This window comes from Oryzias latipes, chromosome 8 (assembly GCF_053564925.1).
Source record: "Oryzias latipes strain Hd-rR chromosome 8, Olatipes_Hd-rR_3.1".
In the NCBI taxonomy this organism is placed as follows: domain Eukaryota; kingdom Metazoa; phylum Chordata; class Actinopteri; order Beloniformes; family Adrianichthyidae; genus Oryzias; species Oryzias latipes.
In genome coordinates, this window is record NC_136244.1 from 4823397 (window position 1) to 4843756 (window position 20360).

The 20360-nt window shown below is 41.6% G+C and overlaps 1 long non-coding RNA gene and 1 pseudogene across 3 annotated transcripts; one reads left to right on the forward strand and one right to left on the reverse strand.

Moving 5' to 3' along the window:
* Window positions 1–728: 728 nt before the first annotated feature.
* Window positions 729–20357, reverse strand: LOC144994216 (protein KRI1 homolog; annotated as a pseudogene). The gene is made up of 12 exons (XR_013657650.1): window positions 20232–20357; window positions 13220–13274; window positions 12991–13140; window positions 12843–12920; window positions 12651–12763; window positions 12318–12546; window positions 12094–12246; window positions 11947–12022; window positions 6609–11741; window positions 1626–1700; window positions 1263–1319; window positions 729–1044 (listed from the first exon to the last, which is right to left on the reverse strand). The product of XR_013657650.1 is annotated as a protein KRI1 homolog (transcript).
* Window positions 9188–14933, forward strand: LOC110015521 (uncharacterized). 2 transcript variants are annotated; one of them, XR_002873756.2, is made up of 5 exons: window positions 9188–9319; window positions 10056–13568; window positions 13685–13737; window positions 13828–13880; window positions 14556–14933. It is a non-coding gene; the product is annotated as an uncharacterized LOC110015521 (long non-coding RNA). The 2 variants fall into 2 exon arrangements; XR_013657656.1 differs by having other exon boundaries at window positions 13828–14933.
* Window positions 20358–20360: the final 3 nt, after the last annotated feature.

The window sequence follows — 20360 nt, forward strand, 5'->3', positions numbered from 1 at the left end:
TCCCAACTTTGTTGACAAACAGAGGGTCCTGGACGCAGCAAGACACAATGGGTCTGTGAAATTTCAGGAGTCAAGCATCATGTTTTTCCAGGATCTGTCAGCTGCTGTCATGCGCAAGCGGAAAGGATTTGACGAGGTTAAAAAACATCTGCGGGACATCGGCGCTAAATACATTATGCTGTACCCTGCCACCTTGAAAATCCTACATCACGGAGAGGCCAGGATCTTTGATTCACCTGAGAAGGCCATGGCATTTGCTGTCACTCTAAAATAATCTGCACATGAGTCCCAGGCGTCTCGGGATAGTTCCTGTCTCTCCCTCTCTTACGGAGCACGGCTCAGTTTGTTACAACCGTTCAGTTGGCTATGTGCTCTACAGAAATTTGTTTGGTTATACTTTGCTCCACTGCTTCTCAGAGTGGCTTCAATTTAGTGAAGCACATGAAACATTTAATTAATGCCACATTATTACTGAACATCAGGGCCGGCCCTGGTCTTCCGGGGGCCCTAAGCGAAATTTTATTTGTGGGCCCTCCAACTGATCAGCAGCACCAACAAAACGCAACTGTTGTTGTAATATAACTGAGATCTCTCTATTAATAGATTTTGTGAATGGATTATTGTTGCTGCTGAAGAATTGAACACAGTATACTGACTGAATGTTGGATGCACATTTAGTGTTGGAAAACCAATTTTAAAAGTGAAAAAAAAAAAACATGAATGACAAATGTATATATTTTTTTTTAATGTAACATTAGGCACTTAGCAAATGACATTCCCAAAACTCCAACTTATTAAAAACAGCAACTTAATAGAAAATCAAATAACGATGAAACAATCCAAAATAAAGAACACAGCAGCTCAATGAGGGGGTTTCTGGAAAGTCAAAGTCTTTATCAGTATGAAAAGGACCTCTTTGCACCAAATCCATTCTTACTGGATCAGAGAGTGCGGTTGGCCATTCAGCTGGACCAATTGGATTTGAGGTTGGAGGAATTTTGGATCCAGTTGGTTCCTCTTCCAGACACGCCTCTCTTGGAGCCTCTGGAACATCAGAGACAGAACTTCAACAGCAAACAGTGAAAAGTCCAATCAGTCCAACAGTCCAATCAAATCTACAGAACAGTTGCTGTGATGCTGGTAGCAGAATGTTGGAAAGAAGTGCCTTCACTGTGTGTGTGTGCAAATGTATGACTATTTTTCAAGTAGTAATGAAACAATTAGTTTGATTTAGGTTCCATATTGGGTGGATTTGAACATACCAGCAGCAGCATCAACGTTGTCCATTTCAACAGTAGATGTGGTGACAGGAGTTTCTTCTGCAGATAAAAAACAAGAATCATTATTGTACAATAATCAATGATAAAGCTAATAAAATAACTACAGCAGAATACTAATAATAGTTTAGTGGCTCATTTAAAATCTATGTGCAGGTTTTTTCACAATTTCATGATCCTTTTATATATTTATGAGAGATTTATTGTTTGATTGTGTATTTGCACAAGATCATATTTATTTATTTAAATATGAACAACTCGGGATTCCATACTCTTCAGCTGCTGTTTATGAAAAAGGGGTTATGCAGAAACTGTTGTTTTAATTAATTTACATGCGGTTAAAATGACCTGAGATGACGTCTTCAGTGATGTCAGGAACATCTTGGGATGTGGACGCTGCACAACCTCCAGCACTATTTGATACTTTTTGAGAGCAGAAGAAACTGTGAAAAACATCATCATTATGTAAAACCAAAACTGCCAAATACAAATAAAAAAATAATTGTACCCATTTATAAATAATTAATGTGAACACTAATTTCAGTATAAATGGAAATATAAGCATTTATACACTTCTTTACCTATTATTTTGTATGTTCATAATTTTAAAATCAGTACATTTAATTTGTTTGTCATTTATAAATGAGAACCTGTGAGGAAACTGGATTTTCTAGAAAGGACTGTATAAAATTTTAGTTCGTTACCCCGTCAGTTTCCAGCACACAGAAATAATGAATAATGACTCAGAGACAGTTACTTATCTTTTGTGGAGGTTTTACTTCGCACAAACACGAAGGGGACAGACAGAAGTACATGGTACATTCAAAGTCCGAACCAACGAGCTCAGGGATGGGCTTTGGTATAAAAACCCTGCATTTGCATATTCAGAAGATGGTCTGAGGATCTTCGTGTGAAAATCACGCCCACAGGTTACTGCTGGAGGGAAGCTCCAAGGCTAAAGTGAAGATAAGTCTGAGGCCTGGTCAGCAGATAACATGCACAGAAAAAGGGAGGATGAGAAGAAACTGTGAGGACAATAGCTTGGTTGTGCTGTCTTAGGATGCAATATAATTTTGAGATGACAATACATGCTCAGTGAATTAAGTTTAAACCATTAGTGTAATAAAAGTTAAAGGCAGTTCCTAACTATTCCTAACATACCCCCCTGTTTGTCATATCAAAATTATATGTGTAAAGACAGCAGAACTCCTGTCATCATCAACCAAATACCATTTCACAAATATTTTCAGTATAGGCAGCATATCGGCTCTGCATCGAAAACAAAAGTTTAGAGGTACATGTAAATACAAAAGAAAACATAAAATCAACGTGAATAAATGAGCACATCAGAGGTGGTAGGTGATACATGAGTGTTGATGCGAAAACCTCCAGGGCTAAACTTATACCATCTGTGTGAAACTTTCATTGAGCAGTCAGGGAGGGCAAAACTCATCAACGACTCTGTGCCCTTCAGCAGTCATCCGTTAGGATACGCATGCATCACCAGTCCAAACCTCGGCACAAAATCATTAATTAAAGTTACATAGAACAAGAAACAAATTAAGAAATAAAGAAAAATAAAGAAAATCAAATCAAACAAAAGAAAAACAATAAAATAAATCTGTAAAGACCAGTTTCAACCACGAGCGGATGCGAATCAGGTTAATTGTAGGCATAATGCTGATAGAGTCGGCCTGACAGCGATCATTCATTTGACACATGGAATCAAACAGGTGACGAAAATAAAAAATAAAAACAAGACACAGAGAAGCGGAGTGACTAGTTTTATCAGTACACTCCACCAGAAGTAAACCAATAAAGTGGGGACCCAGACCAGTAGGCATCAGTCATCTGAGAAGAAATGTGTGATTTAAGGGCCTTGACCTCACTGATGATGTGAGTGAGATCTCCAGAGGAAGAGGGAATAAAAGTACAAGATGAAACCACGAGCAACAGCTGGACCCATGTTAGCTGGTTCGAAGCTCACTGTAGCTGGAAGAGAGCAGTGCTAGAGGAAACACACCAGGGAGCGCCCCTCGCCAGGAGTAGTGTCACACTGCGGCGGCTCCGTAGTTGGACTTCAACCAGGGGTGCGTCTCAAAATGTCAGTCTTGTAGGCTCTCAGCAATTTACAGTGGCTTACGTGAATCCAGGAGGGTCAGTCAGCAATGTGTACTGCGGTTGGCATGGTGAGGAGAACCTTGAAGGGTCCTGTCCACCTCAGGTGTGACCAATCAGTCCGTTAAATGGTCTTCAGGGTAAAGCAGGTCACCGACAGGGGCCTTCTGGTCGGGATTCAGAGTCTGTGGGGAGGAGAGAGCTGGAGGCAGACTCAATGCGTTCCTTTGTTCTCAAAGCTTTCTTCAAACAATCATGTAAATCATCAATGGTGTCAGTAGAGCCAGGCATGAGAGTAGAGAAAAAAAAAAATCAGGAAAAAAAAATAAAAGAAATAAAAATTAAAAAATAAAAATTGTGAAAAAAAAACACATCGAAAGTGAAACAGACAAGAACTGCGTCTCATTTCAACAGCAGCATGAACAGGCTGATAACAGTTTGACTAATGCTAATGCTTGGACGGAAGGGAGTGGAGCATACTGCATGTGATTCTGGAGAATTCGCACAAGAGAATCACAGGTGACATTGTTTCAACTATCAGCCGCTCAAGCAGCTGCAGCTTACAGCGAGTGAGTGAGGGTGGGGGGCTGATCAGGTCATAAGGTGGTGAGGTCCAGGGAGAGAAATAATTTCGCTAGAAACAGAAACTAAATGTCCCGAAAATTTTAACCTGTGCTTGGGCCAGCTGGAGTTTAGTTTTACCGCACTTATTGTCCTGAGAGTTGAAACTTAGAAAGATTAGCAGACATGTCCATTAAAAAAAAAATGTGAGGCGAGTTAGTGAACCAGAGATCCTTAGGAATGCTTTTAAGGGGTCAATCCTGATTTACAAGCAGAAAAAATGCAGGGACCTGAGAAGTGGGGTCAGAAGGCTGCAATCAAACTTTTTATGAACAGGGGAAAGTGAACTAAAAAAGAGAAATCGGCATGTTTATTCATGAGGGAGGTGTGTCCTGCACAAAATGATCCACTACTGCTTTGTAAGAAATGATAATGTCTATAGCTTTTTTCTGAACATCTACCTTAGTCCATGTCCTAAACATTAAAATACACACTAAAATACACAGTAAAACACAGTAAAACACAGTAAAACACATCCTATCATTATTCGGAGAGCAGAGAAAGCTGTTATATCTGCTTACAACGGAGAAATCACCCCTCCTTTCTGCGAGTCCTCATCAGCCTGTCTGCAGATCAGAGGCACGCGCACTCTGATCTATGAAGCTGTTCCCCCTCCTACTGCTCTGTCCTGCACTCTGATCTGCTTAACTTTCTATGAAATCCATAATCTTTAACCCATTTATCCAAATACTTGATTAATGTCTGCTCCTGACTTTCCACATACTTCCAAACTGTATGAAAAGTTTTCTGGACCTGATCAATGTGCCGTCTTTCTTTTTAGTGAGATTTTGTGAATGAGCCCCACCCATGTAACCCGTTTTATGGATTCTCCAGCGCTGAATCTAATCAGCAGAAAAAGCTTGGAGAATCAGAAAAGAAACCTAATTATTTGTCAACTGAGTCACTATTTTGTTTTAGAACGAGGCATTAAACAAAGCAATCATGAGGCATTAATAAAAGCGAGCACACCCCACAGAAGCCGTCGCAGAAAGCACAGTCAGACACAGACAGAGACATAAAAAACGTTACACACACATGAATTCCCCGGAGCTTCGTTTATTCCCAAACGTCGGTTCACAGAGTCATCGACGCGTTTCAACCGAACCTTTCCCTGCGTCGGAACACACAGTCATCGACGCGTTTCAACCGAACCTTTCCCTAAGTCGCGCACACAGCCTGCGACGTAACCGAATCTGTTCCTAAGCTACACACTTCTCCCTGTCATCACCCGTGAAGGAGGACACATGCACCCGCAGCAGGCTGACCGCAAGCGCTCCTGTGGTCAGCGTGCACGCGCAGCACTGTTACTGCACGCGGTTCTCTCTGTTCTTCCCCAAAAGATGATGCGCCCACACACAAGACACAGACACAGTCAACATAAAACCTTAGCAAGTAAAGAGAGGACAGACTTTCTGTGTGGCGTACTCACTTCAAGCAATGAACCCCGTTATTTGATGAGGGTCCGACACGACGTCGGGGGCATCGCCGGATCCAAAGGGCGAGGGCCGCTGATCCTGAAGGCGGATGTGTCAATACTGAGACTGTGATCTCAGACCATGCATGGTTTTCGGGCAACCCCCCCCCCCAGGGGTTCCAGCGATGTCCAGGGCGCGCGCCGGCCAGCTCGAAAGGACCAAATGTGAGGAAACTGGATTTTCTAGAAAGGACTGTATAAAATTTTAGTTCGTTACCCCGTCAGTTTCCAGCACACAGAAATAATGAATAATGACTCAGAGACAGTTACTTAGCTTTTGTGGAGGTTTTACTTCGCACAAACACGAAGGGGACAGACAGAAGTACATGGTACATTCAAAGTCCGAACCAACGAGCTCAGGGATGGGCTTTGGTATAAAAACCCTGCATTTGCATATTCAGAAGATGGTCTGAGGATCTTCGTGTGAAAATCACGCCCACAGGTTACTGCTGGAGGGAAGCTCCAAGGCTAAAGTGAAGATAAGTCTGAGGCCCGCTCAGCAGAAAACATTCACAGAAAAAGGGAGGATGAGAAGAAACTGTGAGGACAATAGCTTGGTTGTGCTGTCTTAGGATGCAATATAATTTTGAGATGACAATACATGCTCAGTGAATTAAGTTTAAACCATTAGTGTAATAAGAGTTAAAGGCAGTTCCTAACTATTCCTAACAGAACCTTTATTTCTTATTTGGCAGTTTTGATTCTCCATAATCCATGCCAATGCAAGATTTTAAGACACATTATTGAAAAAGTCAGACTACCTGACTGTCTATAACAGATAAACAGCAGTTTTTTTACTGAAACCGGAAAATGCAGAACGCATGAATGTGTGTTAGAAAAACAAACAATAAGATAACGTGAGTTAAAACCTTTTTCAGCCATCATCACCGTTGTCATTATTTACTCCTCTTCGCCGTTTTGGAAAGTCATGTCCGACCTCATTTTGGAAACTTGGGTAACAGAATTATTTTAGAGTTTTCCATTGGAAATTACGACAAACGGGATCGTTTATGTGCAATCTTCACCTCAGATCGATTAGCATTTTACGTAAATGATTCGCGAATGCACAGAAATACTGGATAATGTAAAAATACGGCCCCAACATCCTCCAAACTTACCTTGTGACTGATGTTGAAGTTCTTCCTCTTTTTCCAGCTCCTGATGATAAAGTATCTTTGGCATGAAGTTCTCTTGTTGTCGCTTTGATCAGTGTGACAAAATGCAGTCGTTTTTTTCTTTTCCCCAGCTTTATTGAAACAAAATGGGCTAGTAAATGCACACTATGCCAGGCTTAGATGCAATGATGTTGACCAATCGTTGCTAAGAATGGCGTAACGTCATTAATTGGGTTGCCAGATTGGTTCAGGTGTGTTGACAAGGTGGATCATTAAAGTGCAGGCCACTTTCTTTTGCACAACATTCAGAGCTATGAAATGGGTTGCCAGATTTGGGTCTTTTTTTATTTTTGTCGCCACTTCGGGGCCCTGGTGGTGACGGGGGCCCTACGCGGCTGCGTAATTTGCGTATAGGGAGGGCCGGCTATGCTGGTGACCTCGGCACATATTATCTGTTACTGAGGGCAGGAACCAAGCATATTTCTGCAGTACAATATACATGCATATATAGAATCCATTAAATGCATAATAACAAAAACATAGACAATATAATAGAACCCCTGTAATGCATAATGAAAAGATCATAGAAAATCATATGGAACCCCTGTTCACCTCAACACCAGGTACAAAAAAAGGACATCATGTACAGAGCCTGTGAAAGTATTTACCCCCCCCCCCCCCCCCCCCCCGAACCTTTCAACATTTTGCCACATTTCAGGCTTCAAACACAAAGATATAAAGCTGTCATTTTTTGTGAAGAATCAACATCAAGTGGGACACAATACTGAAGTGTAATAAAATTTATTGGATGTTTCAAACTTGTTTAACAACTAAAAACCGGAAATGTTGGACAAAATTATTCAGCCCCATTTACTGTCAGTGCAGCAAAGTCTCTCCTCGTGTTCAAGTGAGGATCTCTGAATGATCCAAAGTTTGACCTAAATGACTAATGAGGATAAATAGAATCCACCAAGGTCTCCGTATCAATACACCTGATATGTGTCTCAGAGAGAGCATCATGAAGAACTAGGAACACACCAGGCAGGTTCCAGAAAGTCCTTAGCAACCGTTGCTGTTTTTTTACATGAAAAATTCTTAACTGATCAAAACTGACATAGCAGGGTCGAGTGAGCAGGGATCGCAGGTACCAGGATCGACATGGGTAAGCAGAACACATTTATGTTGTGGAAGATGATGGTCTGTTTCTGATTGGACGATAGAATGGGTACCTTAAAAAATAATGAGCAAAAAGTGCGTGAATTTGGCCTGGGGGGTATTCCAGAAAGCAGGTTATGCTAGCTCCCATGGTAAGTAACATATTGTAGTATCACCGGGTTCTGTTGCTTTGTTGATGTTCTATTAGATGCTAAATTGCTCTGTTGATTACGGTGAACAGTGGGCGTGGCAGGAGCCGGGAGGAAAAGCCGCGAGACTAGGGCTGCATTTACCCTGCAGGTCTTGATGCCCAAATTCGATTTTCTGACTGATTTTCTGACAATATCCGATTTTTTTGATGACCCGCTTACATTATCTTTTAAAAGTGACCCGTATCCGATTTTTGCATTTATACTTTACAATGCTGAAACTATCAAACATAGACGTTCTGAGGACAACGTAACGTAGCAGCATTTCCGCCTTCCGCGGACCTGAGCACTGACCGCACGGATTAAAAAAATTATGAGCGAGCAGGCCCTTAATAATAATCATAACAGTAATAAAAGCACATTTAGAAGATGCGTGTTGGTCCAAACGGCAAACGTTTAGCATGGCGAAACCCTCCCCTTTTTGTTGTGTTTCTATTTTGTGAATCAATGCGGTTGTCATGGAGGCAACACAAGTGATGGAAGGAGGCGTTGCCTTGGGTGCTTGGTTGCTCCAGGATGAGGCAGGAGAGGAAAAAGGGGGCTGCTCGGCCAGCTTATGTGCTCTCTCTGAGTTTTGAACGAGGAAGTGTTTGCAGACATTGTGCTTTACTAACAGTTTGATCCAAGCAAAGAAATAAACGGCTTCTAGCCTGTTCCAGAGCAACGGTGTCCCGCTTCATTAGTTACCGTTTGCGTCCTGACCGGGACCGGACCGGAAATAACAGCGGTTTGAAGCCTGAGGCTGAAAGGTAACACGCTGATGGGGCTGTTCTGCAGTTATGTGAGGGTTGTAGGGACACTTAACCCTCTTAGGTGGCGGCAGTGTAGCGACCAGGGGGTTATCCCCGCCTCCAGCGCCTAAGGCTCATGGGAAGTGAAGAGTTTTGGGGTGAAACCTTGAGTTTAGATGGCTGGAAGTTGAACTAACCTCCATGCTGTTTTGGCTGTTTGAGTGTGCTGGAATAAACTTAATAAATAAACTAAATAAGCTTTTTGCTCTAAAGGAGATATTGTCTCTCTTTCTGATCAATCCTGCCTGAGACTGACCGGGATTGTGCAGTGTATGGAGCACAATTAGCTCTCCAAAGAAGCCTCTTCATGAGCAGCTCAGCTGTTGCTTCCCCGCTCAAGTGTTGGTTAGGCTGGATTGTTATAATACTTTTGCATCCACCATCCTTGCCAGAGTATGAAAAAATGACATCTAGATTTTTGTCTTTCAGAATCAAACACAGGCAGCTGCCCCCCAGAAACATCAAACTCCAGGCGCCTGGAGGAGCCACAAGTGGCTCCACAACCATCAAACTCCAGGCGCCTGGAGGAGCCACAAGTGGCGTCCCAGCTCTCTGTTCAGTAAGTAGACTGCCTGAAAATTAAAAAGCATTTCTAATAATCCATTTTAATCGTCAACTTAGACATTTCTAAATGAATTATGCTACACATTTAGCAGAGAACATTTTGCGGGAGCCGCTTTTGCTTGTGTTGGTTTGCGGCGCCTTCCGTCCGTGAAACCAGGGTTCGAATCCGGGCTGCTCCCTGTTCCCTTCTCTACTTCTGTGCCGGTCCCAAGCCCGGTTGCTTTGAGAAGGTTGCGTCAGGAAGGGCATCCGGCGTAAAACATTGCCAAGTTTACCATGTTCACTGTGGCGACCCCTGATGGGAAAAGCCAATAGAGTAAGAAGATTTAGCATGGAACATTTTGAAAATGAAATGTCAAATACTATTTTCATTATCATTTTAATTAAGTGACAGAATAAGCAGTGTTAAGGAAGGAAATGAAAAAGCATTTTGGCGGATTACTTTATCATTTTAATTTTGAGTCAAAAATGCAGCTTCATTTTGAAAAGGAAAAAGCATTTCTGGTTTTGACTTTACCTTACAATCGCTTCCATATCTTTACTTATTGTTTTCTATAATCTATACAAACATATCTCCAAACATTGTTTGTCCTTGTTGTGTCTTCATTTTCACTGATTCATTAGGGCGTGAACAACATCAGATGTGTCACAAGCCTCTGCCCTGTTCTGGTGAATCATTTTGGAATGACTATTTTGTATTAACTGATAACTTCATTGTCCACTTTGTTTAGACTTACTTACACGACCTATCGTGAGGAGCCGCCGAACGTAAGTGTCTAGCAGTAGTCAGTCCTCTTCTGCTATTAAAATTGATGCCTGATTGCTTTTTTTTGTCTCTAGAATCCCATCCGTCCGGCTACAACAGTTGTCAGAGGGCTGGTGATGACCTGCCTGGCGGGGGCCGCCCTCACGGCATGTCTTATGATGATCCGCTGGTACCGGCACGTGCCTTAATGGTTATCCACTGCTCCCTCTAAGCTACAGGACATGAAAACTTGAATTCGTAATAAAATAAATACATAAAAATTTATTTGGAGCTATTTTTCAATGTGAGTCAGTGAATGTGACTGGTGACTAACTGCTCCAGCCTATTATGCGGTTCACGTACGTAATGACGCAGGTAAACAACGTCACTGACAGCCTCCTTTCATGCCGCGACCAGTGTTTTGGAGGGAAGACACGTGAGTGAGTACCGTTTACGTCGACCCTTTATAACGATGGCAAAACGAACGATCAGCGGCACGTCCTCTCACCGAGCCAAAGTAAAAAAGACATGTGATTCTTTTAAGATAGAATGGCTGTCGGAGTATGTACAAATAGAAGGAAAGGCTGTGAAACTGGGTGACATTTTTTCGTTTTCGAGCGAGAAAGGCTTGCTCTGCAAGACGTGCTGCGAAGCCAAAATAGCAAGCGAGTTTTCGGAGGGAAAAGTGTGGACGACATGGAAGCTAGATTATCTCAAGCGTCACATTCAGCACAAAAGTCATTTGAAAGCAGTGGAAATTGTAAAAAGATGTAAGCTGGGAATGGGGATCGGCACGTTGTTGGGGGAGAGCTCCAAAAACAGAGAGCAGAGGATCGAGCTGTCACTCATAAATAAATCCAACCCCGAGCAAGTTAAAATTCTCATTGACAATATTCTGCTAGCCATCAACATGAACGCCTCCATGCTGTCAGTTCAACAAATTCATGATCACATGGCAAAGTATGTGAGTCTACCAGAAAGCTGGCGAAGCAAAAATTATGCCTTTGAGTTTGTGAATTCCATCAATCAAACAGTGCAGAATGAGACGATGTGTAAAATAAAAAATGCTCCTTGGCACACCCTGATTGTAGATGAGAGCACAGACATAACAGTACACAAAATGCTGGTCCTGTATATTAAATACAGAGAGGAAAACAGCGTCAACCATGCAACTGTGTTTGCTGGCTTAATCCAGCTGAGATCATGCACCGCTCAGGATATTGTACAAGCAATACGTCAGTTTTACACCAAGCATGGGCTGGATATGCAGAGAATGGTGATGCTGACCTCCGATGGTGCCTCAGTAATGTTGGGAAAGCGCAACGGAGTGTGACATGTGACCTTGAGTGCCCACTACCCTCAAAGCAACGGGGAAGCAGAAAGGGCTGTGAGGACCATCAAAGCCCTCCTGAAGAAGGGGGAAGATCCACACAAAGCTGGCAGATCCTCCATCTTCATTTTCCTCTCCTTCTTCTTAATCTTCTTGGATGCAGAGTGTTGGCTGGGGTGCATGAAACACCACTGCCAGCCCATCTCTGCATTGATGAGAAACGCTGACTCACAATAAAGTCTTCGTCATCACAGTGAGGTCCAGACGCCTCCCCGTTGTAGTCTTCCTCTGCATAGTCCTCCTCTTGGTCTTCTCCAGTCCAAGTGTCCCAATTCCAGCGATCTGAGGTAAAAACAAAACATGAATCCGATTTAGAATTGATTTTTGTTTTGTTTTACGTGAGAAACATCGATTTTCTTTAATCTGAATCACAAACTACAATAAATCAGACACATTTGACTGTAAAACAGCAGTAAAACTATGGAAAGACACACACAAGCACAGCAGGAACCTCTAATTCCAGCATGCTGATCTTGTATTGGTTTACCTTCCATTTCATCATCATCCTCAAACTGCGGCTTCTCTTCTTCCTCCTCGCCGTAGTATTCATCGCCAAAGAATTTCTGCAAATAGACTCTACAGTAACTGAAAGGCTAACAGAGGGATTGGGGTTCCAATCGACTCATCCGCTCACCTGCATGAGCCGATCGTGATGCTTCGGATCAAAGTCTCCCTCCAGGTCCTCCTGGCTGAAAGCCAGCTGCTCATTTCCCGTCAGCTCCTGCAGCTGCTTCAGCTTCTCCATGATCTCGTTCCTCTTCAGCTGCTTGCGCTTCTGCCCCTTCTCCTGCAACCATCACCATCAGCCAGGAGGTTTGGTTTCAACTCTGGAAGACTCCCATCGACTCGCTTCCAAACCTTTTGCTTCCTCTCTTTCACTTCCTCTCTCTTGCGCTTCCTGGAGTCGTCCTTGGAGCGCACGGCCGTGGCAATTTTCCGGGGATAGGTCTTCACGCGTTCCGAGTCGGGCTCTTCGAAGCGGAAGTTGTAGCTTCTCTCAAAGTCTTCCTGGCGTTCCAGAAAAGACTCGCCCTCCTCCTCAGAGTCATCCACGTCCTCCTGAACCACCTCATCGTAGGTCGGGATCCTGAAGGCATCCAGATTACATCATTTAAAAAAAAGGAATAAATCCAAAAGTTCTGACATTTCTCCAACTAAAACGAAACAGAGGAGCTCTTCTGTGGAACACACCGCTCTTCATCATCATCCTCTTCGTTCAGGTAGCCCTTGTTAAGCACATAGTCTCGGAGGAAGCGCTCCTTCTCCTCCAGCTGCGTGTTGTTCCAGTAGTCTCTTAAGTACTTCTGTCTCCACAGAAAAAGCACAAACATGAGCTGGATAGTCAGAGTCCTCCGCGCGTTTCTTCATCCTGATCAAACTCACCATGTCCTTCACCTCCTCTCCCCCCTCCAGCTCCGCCTGGCCTTTCAGCCACTCCACAAAGTCTGCCTCCTCTTCATCCTGAAACAAACGCAGCTCGGTTTTGTTTCAGCCACAGGGAGACGTTCACAGACGGGGCTTCCCATCCGACCTTCTCCTCCTGCGTCTTCATCCTCCTTGTCAGCAGCGTCGACTTCTGTCAATAAAGAGTGAGCAGGAGCGCTGGACGCCTGTAGAAGCTTTCAGCTCACCTGGCTTTCAGCTCCCGCTGCTCCTGGATGTAGCTGGGAGAAGCCGCTCTCTGCGAAGGAGGCGCAGAGAAATATTTATTTACCTCTTTACTCTCTTTAACTCCTGAATCCAAACACTTCAAGTCAAACCTGTCTTCTCTTTGCAGCTTCCTCTTCATCGCTGTCGTCGTCATCTTCGTATTTCCTGCAAAATGAAAACATTTTTACTGAATGACCCGTTTCAAATGCAACACCGAGCTGACACGGTAAACCCCAGACGTCTGCGGACTGTGCGGGCGGGTCAGCGTCGCTCAAGTAACTTTCGGTTTTTTGACCATGGCGCCATAGTAATCATATGCATGTTAAGAGAGTCTTTGCCGCTTGCCATATTTCTGTTCTCCTTTTAGAGTCTAATAGGAAGTCAGAACCGAAGGAGCATCAGACTTTGAATGCCCATAAGCAACTACTTTGTACAACTACAGGACACCTGGCCATACAGGTAATATTACAAAAAACTTTTCAAATCATTTGTAATATATGTAATAAAAAATAAATAAATATCAATCTACATCCATGAGTTAATAAGGAGTTGAAAAACAACCTTTGTTTTTCAAGAGCATGGCACATTCTGACTGCTAATCTGGACCCCCACCCCCAGCTGACACAACGTAAGACCAAATGATTAGGTTCAATTTGTCACAAGATTTGGTTGGGTGGTCGTTTGGTTTTATTCTAAATTTTTAATTGGTATGTTTCAGGTGCCACAACATGAGATGGATGTGGAGAAGTGAAGATGATCAAAGAGTATGAGGTATCTTATGATCATCATGACCATATTTCAATGATTGACTAACCTTGTAATATGGTTTTTACTTGTGATATTTTATTGAAGGTAAAATATTCTTTACACGTGATTTTTTTAAAAGAGAAAATAGGTGCATATTTTTTTCTATTAGGTTTTTAACTGATTTTTATATGCATTTTATTCTCTTACCCTTTTTAAATTATCTTTAGCTGTTGATGAATTATTACTGTTATTTTAGGAGCATAATTTTATTTCAGTTATACCTTTTTTTCCCCTGATTTGATCTCCGTTTCTTTTTTTGTTTTTTTTTTTGGCTCCAGTGTTTTTCCTCCCATCGGGACATTTCACACTGGGAATAGTTCTGGTTTACCATCACAGTTGCTGTCCCATTGACAGCTCCAGCCTGGTGACTGGAGGGCTCTGCACCACTATGTGCCCAGGCCAGGGTTGTGGGTGTTGACTCTTGGCGTGTATGGCCCCCAAACATGTCTTTGTCTCAGGGTCAGCCCCTGTGAACAATGTTGTGTGACATGAAATAAAAATAAATTGTCATATGACTATTGTTTAAATGAAACTAAATTAAGTATACTTTTAATTTTAACATTTTTTACTCTCTTGGCCATTTGTTTTTCTTGAGATCTATTCTTAATTATTTCTAATTACAGTTTTTTTTCTTCTCAGGATGTCAGCCGAGAAGCAGTGAAAGAGGACTGAACTAATCGCTTCAAGATTGTCTTGGTCCTTCCCAATGAAACACAGGACAACCAAGACCCTGTGTATGGGTCAGTCATCATTGAGGGCCCAGAATTTGAAAAATTTAAACATGCATTTGAATTTATTGTTAAATTTTTTTTAAATTCTACACTGTTTTACTTTTGCAGTTGATACTGATCTCTGTACTCCCTTTTTGCATCCATCTTCTAGACTTATATATATGTTCACTGTTTGGAAATTTGCTAACAAGAGATTATATGGCTGTGTCTGTGTGCAATGTTATGTAGATGTTTTATCTATGCGACTTCTAATGTTAAATAAACATATCTTTCAAATATTCCTTAAGCTGCAAGTATGCGTTTTGTTTTGTCTAGAGACAGCAGAACTGGATGTAGCAGAGATGAAGGGTGCTGAGGTTCTCCTTGGGAGGGACCTGGATGGATCAGGAATGAGCACATCAGAGGGGCAGTACTTGTCAGAGGTTTTGCAGATAGAGTCAGACAGATGTTTTGGGCATGTCCAGAGGTAGAAAGATGCTGAGTCTAGAGCTGCCAGAGGTCTAGAGGAAAATCAAAGACATGAAGGTAGCTGCTGTTAGAGGAGAGGATGCAGAAAAAAAAAAGGGTTAGATGGAGGAAACTGATTGGTTGTGGCGACCCCTGAAGAGGAAAACCCAAAAGAAGAAAAAATGAAACTCAGTAAATGTCATATTTGGCGTATTTAGTGCGTCTTTAGCAATTTCAGATTTGGGAAGCAATTGTTTTGGGGTGATACACATCTTTGTTTTCCAAATAAATATCTCACAGTGTGCTTTACAAATGTAAACAATAATATCCCTAACATACAGGAAAAGGTTCACTTTTCCCCACTGTGGAAAAGTGGCAGAAGACTTTGGAAAGGGGGCAAGTTTCTCTTCACCATGGACTTACAGATGCAGAAAAATAAAAAATTAAATAAATAAAAGTAAAAACAATCTGAAGATCTTGATTATAGGCTTACCCAGGGGGGTATTCCAGGAAGCAGGTTATGCTAGCTCCCACGGTAAGTTTGAGGCTAAGGAAGTTGATAACCTCAGTTTTCGGTTCCAGAAATGGAGGTATGTTTCAGGGTACGTCAAGTTGCCATGGCAACTCATGCTCTGAACATAACCTGGTCGGGAGCAGGTTTAGTTGAAGGTTAGTTTGTTTACAGAGAGGGGAAGCAGCATGCCGTGTCCATTTGAAGATGATTTAGTGGATGAAGAAGCTCAGATAATACTTTTTTCACCGTGAGAGGGTGATAAGACCACATATGGATGTTGGAAAATTTAACTTTTTTACTTTGATCTAACTTAGTTATTTGCTTCAGTTAAGATAAATCATTTGTTTTTTTAAGTCAGCTTAAAAATAACACGTAGCTTTCAGACAGTTATTTTACTTTCATTCAAATTAATTCAATTAAGTAGGTGTAACTTTGGGGCTGCCGTTAGATCGGCACCGCAAAGGATTCTGGGATATCATTCCCTTTGCCTGTCTGGACGGATTTGGGTTTAAGTGTGGGTTTTTGACCAAATGTGTTTAGTTGTTTGGCTGTTTTACTGTGTTTTGCCGTGTTTTGCTGATTTATTTTCTCATACTGTGCTTAAGTCTCTGCACCATGAGTAAGAGTGAAGGAGAGGATGATGAGTTTATATAGCACCCCTACCGAGTATTTCTGTAATGATAATGACGGATGATTCTTTAATGAATTTATGCACTACGTGCCAGGGGTTGACATAGCCCAGAAATTTGCACTGGCCCATAGGGCCAGTAGTTTTTGAAACTTACTGGCCCTGCCTGAAAGTTACTGGCCCGACACAGCGCATAGCGGGACCCGCCGCTCCGCAGGTGCTTGCAACTTTAGGGGGGTCTGGGGGCATGGCCCCCCGGAAACTTTTAATATGGTACAATTTGGTGCATTCTGGTGACATCACTTATTTCTACACTTTTCAATGACTGAAAATAGACCATATCAAACTTAAATCTGCTCTAGTCTGTTTTAGATGTTTTGAAGAGAGCACTGCAGTGTAGTAGTTAACACTAGTTAAGAAGTTTTCATGGTGCTTTTAACGGCAAATATCGCAATAAATCATAAACCTTAAATGTGTTAAAACAATCTAATGGCAGCTTGAACCATTTAACGAATCAAATAAATCCCTTAATGCATTTGACCAATCGGATGGACGCCTTCACATTGTTGACCAATCAGATGGAGCCCTGTTATGTTAGATGTTTGTAACCTATGTCAACGTGGGTCATTTGGAGTATAATTTTTAAACTGGGAATGGTTATTTGGTAATTTTGCTGTTTGTTTATATACCGCAAATTATATCGTTATCGCAATTTTAATCTCTGATATCGCATATCACGAGTTTTCCTCATATTGTGCAGGTCTAACTGAGATCATTCAGCTAACTAGAAATACTTACTGCTTACAGTGTTGTAAAGAAAAACAAAATTAAGTAGTTTAACATTCTACTGCATTTGAGTGTGAGATTCCGGTATTTGGAGTTGCCTTTGATTCTTTGACATTCAGCTTAAAGCTTAGTGGATACAGTTTCATCTTCAATGCATTCATTAAATATCTTGCTGTCCATACTACTAATTATACCCATTACTCCATCCAACATATTCCTATCTATTCCTGCCATGTCTTCCACATCTCTGACATGCTTCAGTCTCTCTTCAGTGACGGTGTCGGATTTATAATCAAATGTAATAATAACCCACTGGCTTGTGCCTTCGTTGTTGCTGTTTAACATTGTTTTGTATTGAATCGTTACATTCAATAAAGTTTGAAAAAAAAAAGTAGTGAGCGCGTGCCGCGTGGTGCTCGGCAGTGAAAGCCGAGCACCCGCGCAGGCGGGAGAGAAGGAGAAGTGATCAAAGGTTTCCCATAGAAACCCTTGAAGTTTGAACACAGGACTAGCAGAAAAACTAAATTATGAAGACGAGGTAAATCTACACGTTTTCGCAAAATTTACTTTATTGAAAAAGGTGAAGAATATATAAACCGTTAAATATTTTAGTGGCCCGAGCGGACAAGTGAAAAGTAAAGTCTTGTGGTCCGCACTGCTCGAAAAACAGGACCGGGCCAGCGGACAAATGGCTATGTCGAGCCCTGCGTGCATTTTTTACCGTCCTTTTTATTATTATAAAAATGGACATATCTGCCGGCTCATACTTAGACATATGAGAGATCAAGAAATATAATTATTTAAGATGGAAAAAATATTAAATGAATTGGAGTAATATGACATGTAGTTAGATAATACATAAATTTGAGTTGTATAAACAATTATTGAGTTTTATAGACGTAAGAAATTAGGTTGATTAAATTTAACTCAATTATTTGTTACTAATAGAAGTATTTCATTTAAGGTAGCAAAATTGGATAAGTTATATATATATATACACGTCACAAGGAAAATGGAAATAAGATCAGAAACTTGTGCAGATACTTTGTTCTTCTACTACAAGCAGAAACTCTCTTTCTTTTGCGGATGCTGCCGTGTTACTGTTTTGATGGACGTATAATCTACCTACGCCGTCTTTAAAATCTCAGACTCCGTCTCACTAAAGTATTGCGCTCTCTCTGGTTCTCCGCGCGTTTCCATGGTGACTCCGGAAATCGGCAATCTATTGAGAATGTCTTTATGTACCTTCTGTGCACGTGCATTAACCCAGGGTTATACTAAGTCGAGCGTAATTACGCCAACTCATATCCGGTCTTTTGGAACCGACATACCCAGAGTAAGCAAGTTCAGGCGGATTTCAGCCAGAGTTCAGGCTTAAAGTCAGGTTAGTTTAAACATGCTTCCTGGAATACCCCCCTGTACTCATGAATTAGACTCATCTTCCCCCAGGTACCAACAAAGTGCTCTGAGAACTGCTTCCCTTTTCTGATGAACATTGCTTGTGGTCTGTAAAGGAAAAATAAATAAATGTATCACTATAAAACTTAATCTAGTATAGTTTGTCCAGTCATCCTAGTGTAACATTGACCCAGTTATTATATCACAGACTCAAATATCTATGCAAAAATACTATTAAAAAAATAGACACTTGCCAAAAGTGAAGCATTAACTTATACTTCAAAAGCCACAGTCCAGTCTAACAAAACTTCCAGCCACTTCTACACAAAGATTTAAAGCCTTCTGGGGTCACATTTTCAGCTTTAGTACAAGTTACACCTTTACTTCCTGCAAGAAGACTCCTAAGTACATTGAGTGGGACCAATATGATTCATTTTTGTTCAAGTAACGTTGTCTAATCATGTGGAAATCATTTCCATAAGTTTTTTATGTTCATTCAAAGTGAACGTTTTTGAGTGTAGTTTACCTGCTTTGTTTTGTCCTTATTCAATAAAGGAACATAATGTTACACATTGTGTTTTCATATTTTAATGGAATGTGTATTATTTTATATGACAGAGTACTAGGGCCCACTAAGGAAAAAAGGATAAAGTCATAAATTTATGAGGCTGGTTCTTTCTGCAGAAAAGCAACATATTCTTTTTACAGTTTTGATAGTTATGAAAATGTGATACTTCATATTCTGGCACATCAGCATGTCTTCGTTTATGAAACCATACCGAAGGACAATTTCACGAAATGCCCCACATCTGTCATTTTAACAACTGTCCTCCTTTAAAACAACTGGTTACAATATTATGACTTGTCTTTTTTTCCCTCTGTGGCCCTAATATTCTATCATTTTATATATAGCCTTATAGTCTATGGGAAACTGTAAATTATCTAATGATAGCAACATCATCTAAAACTCATTATTTATCCAAAATGATTGAAATTAATGATCACAAACGTTCAAATAATGACAGGGGGTCTAGTTATATGTGATAACAATGTATAGTGAGCAGTGAAATAACTATTGGTTTCCATTTGTGGCGACAGCTGACTGACATTAGGGATGAGATTAAATAGATCCTGGAATTTAGCCTGGTCTGGAGCAGGCTAGCTCCACAGAATAAATCTCCATGGTAACTTATACCATAACATATCCTCCTGCCCCCTATCCAGCTTTAGTGCAACCGGATTGGGGATCAATTGAGCCAGGATCACCAAGATATCCTGGCTTAATCCCTTATCCTACTTTTGTGCAACAGGCCCCTGTTCACGTCGTCTGCGGATGTAAGTTAGTGAAACTCACCCACACCCCCGCTTGCTTTCCTCCCACGTTTTTCTACACAGAGAGCGTGATTATATCGTCGCTATGCAGCACCCGAGCGCGCAGTTTGTCAACTTCACGTGGCGTATTCGTTTAGAGAAACCAGCGAGAAGAGGGGGGGGGGGGGGGGGGGGGTGTCAGATTGTGCCCCGGTCAACTGCCCTACTGCTATAAGAGAGCTGCCTTTACATTTGCGGTGATAAAGTATCACTATAGTGCCAAAAACGCGGCATCTAGCTCTGCTCTACGGATTAGTCTGAAAAACAAGCTAGCTAAAGCTTAGCTATACTCAAGCATGATGCAAAATGACTAATTTGCTGGCTAAAAACAAAACTACGAGGCATTGTTAAGGCTAGTAACTTTGTGGACCAAGGTCAAACAATTGTAAAAGATTAAAGTCAAGTAAAAAGACAAAAAAAAGTTTGAAAACGTTACTTACCAAACCCAGGCAACTTCGATCAACCCGCTCCCTCTTCTGTCTGCAGTGATACTAAGGCACGCGCTTCTGATCTTAAAATGGCGGGTGCATGGTGTGCGCATGCGCAAATTAGATGACGTCATTGCAGGT